General features: G+C 33.5%; 2 long non-coding RNA genes across 2 annotated transcripts; one reads left to right on the top strand and one right to left on the bottom strand.

Moving 5' to 3' along the window:
- Window positions 1–699: 699 nt before the first annotated feature.
- On the top strand, window positions 700–3,088 carry LOC131653397 (uncharacterized). The gene is made up of 2 exons (XR_009299067.1): window positions 700–1,892; window positions 2,046–3,088. It is a non-coding gene; the product is annotated as an uncharacterized LOC131653397 (long non-coding RNA).
- A 136-nt stretch (window positions 3,089–3,224) lies between these two features.
- Window positions 3,225–7,491, bottom strand: LOC131653396 (uncharacterized). Its single transcript, XR_009299066.1, has 4 exons — window positions 7,340–7,491; window positions 6,829–6,875; window positions 6,669–6,732; window positions 3,225–6,253 (listed from the first exon to the last, which is right to left on the bottom strand). It is a non-coding gene; the product is annotated as an uncharacterized LOC131653396 (long non-coding RNA).
- Window positions 7,492–8,061: the final 570 nt, after the last annotated feature.

The following is an 8,061-nucleotide window of genomic DNA, read 5'->3' on the forward strand; positions in this document are numbered from 1 at the left end:
TCGCACGGGTCTAAGTACTAGTATCATATGTAGCAGAGTCAAAACATCAGTCATGGTACCTAGACTCTAGATGCTCGTGTCACATGACGGGAAGAAAACATATGTTCCAATACCAGGAACTTAGAGATACTAGATACGTAGGTTTCAGAGGAAAACAAAAAGGAAGAATAAAAGGATCTGGAACTGTTGGTAATAAATATCTTCATTTATATCTAATGTACTTTATGTTGAGGCACTAACGCATAATTTATTATCCATAAGTCAATTAAATGATAATGACTTTGACATTAATTTTAATTAGAAAACGTGTAAGGTTGTTAGTTAGAATCATATCACGGTTCTCTTCACTTGAAAGAGGAAAAACAACATTTATAAAATTAAGCTTTCTGATCATAAAAATCAAGATGTAAAATGCATAATGTTTGTAAATGAAGAGAAATGGATATGGCATAGACTCTTGGGTCATGTTTGCATGAGAAGAATTTCTCAGTTGAACAAATTTGAGTTAGTCGGAGGCTTACCTAAGCTAAAGTTTACTTCAGATATTTTTTGTGAAGCATGTCAGAAAGGAAGGTTTTTTAAAACTTCTTTCAAAGCTATGATTGAGATGGGGAAATCTCAAATGTCACTATCTCCTTTTATCTGATTTATCCCAAACTTACCTCCAAATTATGCAGTGTCCGTTTACAATTTGTCAAGATCCCTTTGCGGTGACCATATAAATGTTAAAGTACTACTAAAAAACACTTTTTAGAGGGAGTTTTATTTAGGAGGTTTTTTTTAACCCCCACCGGTTGATTTAAAAAGTCTCGTTTACATTGGATTCAATCCAAATATTTGTTTATACTAGAGGGGTTAAAAAGAATTCCCCCAATTTAATGATATAAGTTTTCTCTCCCTTTTTTTTAAAAAGAAAAATACTTTTTTTTTGTTCTCGTACGTTCCGTTTCCCAAAACTGTTTCCACCATTTCAATCTAAATCTTGAAAACCCTATCCACCATACGAAAACATCTCTATCTCAACTCAATATCCTACCCATTGATTCTCTATCCTTACATTGTCTGGCTGTCTTCCCGGTTTTCTTCCAGCCGTCGGTCCATCGGATCTTCTCAATACGCAGCCTCCGTCAATTTTCACAACTCTTACTCAAGTATCATGGTTCATCTTTAAGTCATGGCTCCCTAAGATATTGTGACTCCTCTTTTGCACTGCTTTTCAAACAAGTTATTAGTTCCATACATGTGAGTTCCTCTATTCTCCTTTTCCTCTTACTTTGGATGATTTTATTTCCAATTTCTCTCACTACTCACAATTTTCTTCCAGTTATGAACTTTTACGATCTTAAAAAACACTTTCAATGCCCTTTTGATGTTGGATCTAAGATTGCAATGGCTTCTTTTAATTAATAAAATTATAATTGGAAGAAAAGTATAAAGATCTAGGTTTAAAAGAAAATCAAGTGCACACCGTTTTATTTGGCTGAAAATATTAATTATTTTTAGAAAAGTACTTGTATTATTATAAATAATCATGTAAGTTTGATGATTTTATTCACCTCTTTTTTTATTTGTTGCCACTTAGATAGCTTTGACCTCGTTGGAGTTGTAGAGGGATACAAATTTGGTCCTTATGAATAATTTTGATTTTTAACTTGAATTTTATATGTGAATATCTAAACTTGCTTTAGCTTTCTCTTAAGCATAACAATAATATACAAAACAAATTGCTCTTTTGAAGTTATTCATCTTTTTAACAATTTCTGATTTTTTGAACATTTGAACAATGTGAAAATGGAGATTATATTGTTGTTGGATCTGTTTGGTCAAGATGGAGATAGGGTTTGATGAATATTTGGTGATCCATGTGAGGCATTTGCAATAGAAGTTTAGAGGTAATGAATCACTTCATCTTACTATAATGTGGTACTTATCATGTCAATTGTGCATTTTTCATAGTTTGTCGAAGTACTTGTATGTCAATTATGCATTTTTCATAGTTTGTTGTTTTCACTCATGTTGCTCTGTTGTCTCTCAACAAGAAGTAGTTGTTGGCTAATTGTTGATGTTATATCTTCAACCGGAGACAAGATACAAAAGAAAAAGGTAGAGTTGTAATTTGAAAATGAATCCTTAGTGTGGCATTCATATTTTTTTTTCTTTTATGTTTATAATGGCTACTTTGGATGTTGTTAATGCTAGTGTTTGTATGATTTCTTTGTACGGAGAACGAGTTCTAATGGATACATTGAATCGTCTAACTTTTCTAGCTTAGTTTCATCTTCAAATCACACTTCACTAAGGTTAAGAATAGGGGTGGCAAAACGGGCCGGGGCCCGCCGGGCCGCCCGCGCACCCGCCAAAAATTGGCGGGTTGGGTTGGGATTTTAGGCTCGCCGCTCGCCAAAACCCGCCGCCCGCCATACCCGCCCCACCAAAGCCCGCCGCTCGCCAAAACCCGCTCCTCCTCCAAAACTCATTCTTTTTTTAGTTAATTCTAGTAATTGCAATTCTTGATGGTTTATTTTATACATTTATTTATAAATATATGTAATATTTTTTAGAGTAAATTTGTTCAAAAATTACTTTTATAAAAAATTGTTTTAAAAAATAAGTGAAAAATTTAATTAAAAGGTAAAAAAACATATTAATCTATTAAAAAAATATAAATAAAAATAGGCGGGTAAGCCCGCCGCCCGCCAACCCGCCATCTTGGCGGGGCGGGCATGATTTTGATGCCCATTTTACTAGGCGGGCATGCCCGCCCCGCTCGTTTTTTGGCGGGCATAAGGCGGGGCGGGCGGCGGGCGGCCCGTTTTGCCACCCCTAGTTAAGAATATCATTTACTAGTTAAAGTTCAGTTGCATCTTCGCATAAACAATTTATGGGCCATAGCATAAGTAATACAAAAAAGATGGTAAGAAAATCCCCTATTTTATATGACCTCCTAGTGACTAAAAACAACACCATGCCAAGGCTTAAGTTCTGTCTACTATTATTTCCTTTTAAAGGATTTTAAAGGAAAAACAGTGAGGTATTTTATTTTAAAAACATGTTAGAAATACCAAAAGTTAAACACTTTTCTCTCTTACTAGTTTGCCTATATGGTATTATCTTGACTCTTATGTTGTTTACTCTATTGATTCTTGTATATTTCTTATGTGTGAATGGATTTTATTAATATAATGATTTTGCTTTTCTATATAAAAGTTTAACTAATATCATTCTTTTTTTTTTAACATTTTTTTAACACTTTCCGGGGGTTATTAACCTCTACAAACAAACCGCCCCAGTATATACCAGCGGTCACATAGAACTCCCGCAAATAAACTGTGGGAATCCTATAGGCGGCAGTTTTTATAACTCCCGCAAAAAAAATTTGCGAAGGTCAGAAACCCCCTCTAATTCCAAAAATAACCCCCATCCATGCACGTTTTTTGTAGTTAGTGATGTTATCGTGTGAGGACTTAACCTTTTATTCTGGAAATCCTAGATACATCTCTAAATCTGTAGTTTCCCTTTGATCATGATCGTGATTTTGTAGAACCTTAGTGAGTATTATTCCTTTGAATCTGATTTGTTCTCACATATGTCCCTGTGTTATTGTGACTAGACTAGAATTTTAATAAGGCGTGGAGATTGTGATGAAACTTGGAAATTATAGACCACGTCAGAAGACTAAATGACTTGTCATTTTTCAATAGAATAGAATATTAATGAAACTTGGAGATTATTATCAAACTTAAAAATCAGATAGCGCATCAACAGACTAAATGACTTATCATGCATTAAGAAGGATCATAAGTTAAATTGAGATCCTTTAGTAGAGGCATTAAATTGACTTGTCCAAATCCTATGCGAGTTGATGAAGTGGCAAATATATCAACTATATGTGTAATTAGAAAATAGGGCAAATAACTTCAAGATTTATGATGGATCGTCATCATAAAAAATGTTAGAGAGAACCTTGGGAAGATGCACGACCTTTGTACCGATCAAAGTTGCAAAACAACTAAGAGTCAAGATAAGATATTTTTGTGTTCAATCAAAGATCACCCAAAAAGATCTAGAAAGGATCAAAGGATCAAGGTAACCAACAGAGACTTCACCCGAGTAAATAAATGCCACTAGGTGAGAAGGGAACCATATGATGTAAAAGAAAACTTTAAAAAAGGGATATAGTAGGAGCGTATGAGACTAAAGACCATGAATACCTGAATAAACTATTTGGCAAGAAAATGTGATTATGATAACTTCAGGTTTATTACAATGATATTAGGGATTTATATTGAACTATGGAATGGCTTGTAAGTCCAAAATAAAAAATAGCACGAGCAAGGGAAATTGCTACAACAGCTCAAGAAATTACAAGACAAACATCATTAAGCATGTGGAGACAAAACCATTTTGATATGCGGTCTAAAACAATGTATAGTTCCAATGGAAAATACCCACTTAGATGCCAAAATTTAGTAGCCTCAATTTATCCATTTATGTTATGAAGAATGTTTTATGCATTGATATTACAGTTGTTATGATCACAAGACCAAATCTCCAAAACAATCTTAAAAGGTTGATTTTTAATGATGAAACCATGTCTAGGATTGGAATTTCGATGTCTTGGTTGATAAAATTGTTATCCAAAAATATTTTAGTTTTAGTTCTTTTGATAGTGAATAAATGGGTGGGGATAAAACTTGGAAAACTCCAAATAGAGGGATAATGATCGCGATTTTGACTATATTGATCAGTCACCAATATAGCCAATCTCGCGATAATTATCCAACTAGTTGGAGCTTTCCAAGTTTTATTCCAACCCATTTATCCAACTTTAAAAGAACTTCATCCAAAATATTACCGGATAATGATTTTATCAGCAAAGAAATTTAAATTACAATCATCGGCATGTTCTCGCCATTAAAACTCAACAACTTTAGATTGGTTTGGAGATCGTGTTCTGTAATCATAACAATGGTAATATCATTGATGATACCATTCTTCATTGACATTGTTGAATTAATTAGCGCTATTGGATTTTGACCTCTAATAGTGTATTTTCCAATGAAAAGAAACATTATTTAAAAGAGAATGCTAAAATGTATTTTTCTCCACATGCTTAGTGTTGTTTGTTTGGTGATTTCTTTAGCAGTGGCTTCCCTTGTTCTACACATGTGTCTCTGTGCTATTGTGACTAGGCTGTAATTTTGATGAGGCTTGGATATCGTTATGAAACTTGGAAATTAGATAGGGCATTAGAAGACTAAATGACTTATCATAGAGACTAGACTAGAATTTTAATGAGGCTTAGAGATTGTGATGAAACTTAGAAAACAAAGAGCACATAAGGAGACTAAATTACTTATCATGCACTAAGAATAATCACAACTTAAATTGAGTGTCTTCAGTAGAGGTAGTAAATTGACTAGTCGGAATCCTACGTGAGCAGGTGAAGTTGCAAATATATCAACTATCTCTTTAATCGAAAAAGGTGATAATCAACTTGAAGATTTTTTTATGGATCTTCTTAAGAAGCAACTGTCTGAGAGAACCTAAGCACAAGTAATCACCCTTAGGCAGTTGACATGGAGGAGTCAAACTTCATACCACCAGAACAATCTTATTGATTCCACTTAGGATAAGAGAGACTAAGTTAAGGGATTTCTTTTCACCAACCTAGTTATTTAACCACAAAGGCAACACTGACCCAACGAAAAAGCCAATGAAGGATGTTGACAACAGACATAAAAGGACTTTTGATGATTCAATTTTGGAGATGCATGAGCCTTGAACCATTCAATGTTGCAAAACAACTAAGAAGAGTCAAGTACAATTATTTTCGAGTTCAATCGAGGATCGCCCAAGTGGATCTAGAAGGATCAAGGTAATCGCCAAAGATTTCAATTGAGTCAATGAAGACCCGTAGTTAAGAAGTAAGGGAACCATATACTACAAAAGAAAAGTTTAAAGAAATGGATCTAGTGGAATTGTCATATATACATATACATGACAATTTCTTTTTCGTAAAAAATAGACTACTTATATTACCATTTGATTTATTCTTATTAACAGTTAAGATTTGTTGTAAAACTTTTAAACTTACAACCGATCTGAAATAAACAACCCATTATAATGTAAAGAGTGTGTGATTTAAAGCCCAACCGAAATAACATATGCAATGACAACAAGAGAAATAACCTTTTGTCTAGGTCCTACGTCGAAAATGAACACCTCTTAGACCATCATTTTGGACAAAAACCTACAGAAAGAACAAATAAAGTTTATAGACCAGTGTATCTAGCTTGTTAATATTGGATGATTGGAGATAACTACAATTTTTTTTTCTTCTTTCCTGTCTCTAATTGCAGGAAAAACAAAATAGTAATAAAACAAATATTCAGTTTATTTTTTCTATTATTGAAAATTAACCAAGTATTAGTAAGAATAAACCTTCAACTTGTTTTCCTATTCTTTAGATACATTATAGATTAAATTGATGGTTTATTCTATTAGTAGTTTAGTACTAGTACTAGTAATCAATCAAAATAGTTTATCAATTGAGTGCAATGCATAATGAATTCAAATGCAAATTCGTTGGTGCTTAATAGATCAAGTAATGCAGAAGAATGCATAGTAAAATCAATTTGTGATAAATGAAATGGACAAACAAGTACCTAAATAGAAACAGATAATGAATCTTCTGAGGAACGGTATGGTCCATATGCATGAAAATATGACCTAAAACCGCAAAAAACAGAGAATCAATATTTCAAAGGACTAAAACATTCCATACTCAAATCACAACCACAAATCTAGAGAAATCGATTCACTTACTTTACAACTGAGTAAGATGGACTAGATCGAAGCGGATTCCGATATGTCTACAAAAATCAAACAAAATCAAGGATCAACAAGTAACAGTAAATGAATGCAATGTTACTTCAAAAAATCAGAGAAATAAAGAGAAAAATAAAACTACAGGAAGATTTGGAATATAATCGGAGAGATGAGGATCGTCTTCGAGTATGTAAGCATCACCAATGACGATCCTCATCTGCGAACTAGATTCAGTTGATGTCATTTTTCTCAGCTCACAGTCAATATTGTTAACAAAAATCCACGAAGATATATATGTCCATGTTTGGAAACAGATCAAATTTCGGTGAACAATGTATGAATTTGGGTAAAACAAGAATATATAGTTTAACATAGATTGCACAAGGATTCATCATTCAATTTTCTAGAGAAACAAAATTCATCTACACAGGTAACGATTTGATTCAATCACATTAAGCGATTAAAGAAATAATTAAAATTGAAAAGAAGGGATGAAAATGGAAGTTACCAATTGAAGATTCGAGTTGCGTGAAGATGATGAGAGGAAGACGTGGTAATTGGTGTATGAATTTATGAAGAATGTGTTTTAAGAAGAGAAGAGAGAAGCCGTTTTTGATGGCATGCGATTAGGGCAACACACACTACAAAAACGCGTTTACCACTTACCCTGAGCCACGCGCGTGATTCGCGTTTTATTTACCACTTGTCCGATTCATAATGCACACATCTCCAATGATAGTATTTTCCTTTGAGTTCTCCACTTGGACATTAATATAATAATTAAATATTAAAACAATTTGCCATTCATAGTAAGGTTGCATTGCAATGCAACTAGTAAAAAATTGTGGTACCCAATCAAATCAATTTATGAGGTAAAATTGTGGGACCCATTAGAATTACACCAATAAAATAAAAATTAAATAAATTATTTTGAGATGATATGGCTGGTGGGACCCATAAAGAACTCAAAAATGGGTTGCACCATTGGAGATGGCCTTAGGGGTGTTTAAGGGGTGGGTAAACCCAATAAACTCAATAAAACCCACCCAAACCGATCTAAAAAAGTGAGTTGGGCCGGGTTAATGGATGATAACGGTTTTCAAAAATGAAAACTCATTCAAAATAATTGGGTTATGGGTAAATCCACACCCAACCCACAAAACCCATGGGTTATTGAGTGACTATATTTTTTCTCTTTTTTTATAATTTGACAAGTGATGACTTTGATGT

The sequence above is a fragment of the Vicia villosa genome, linkage group LG2 (genome assembly GCF_029867415.1).
Source record: "Vicia villosa cultivar HV-30 ecotype Madison, WI linkage group LG2, Vvil1.0, whole genome shotgun sequence".
In the NCBI taxonomy this organism is placed as follows: Eukaryota; Viridiplantae; Streptophyta; class Magnoliopsida; order Fabales; family Fabaceae; genus Vicia; species Vicia villosa.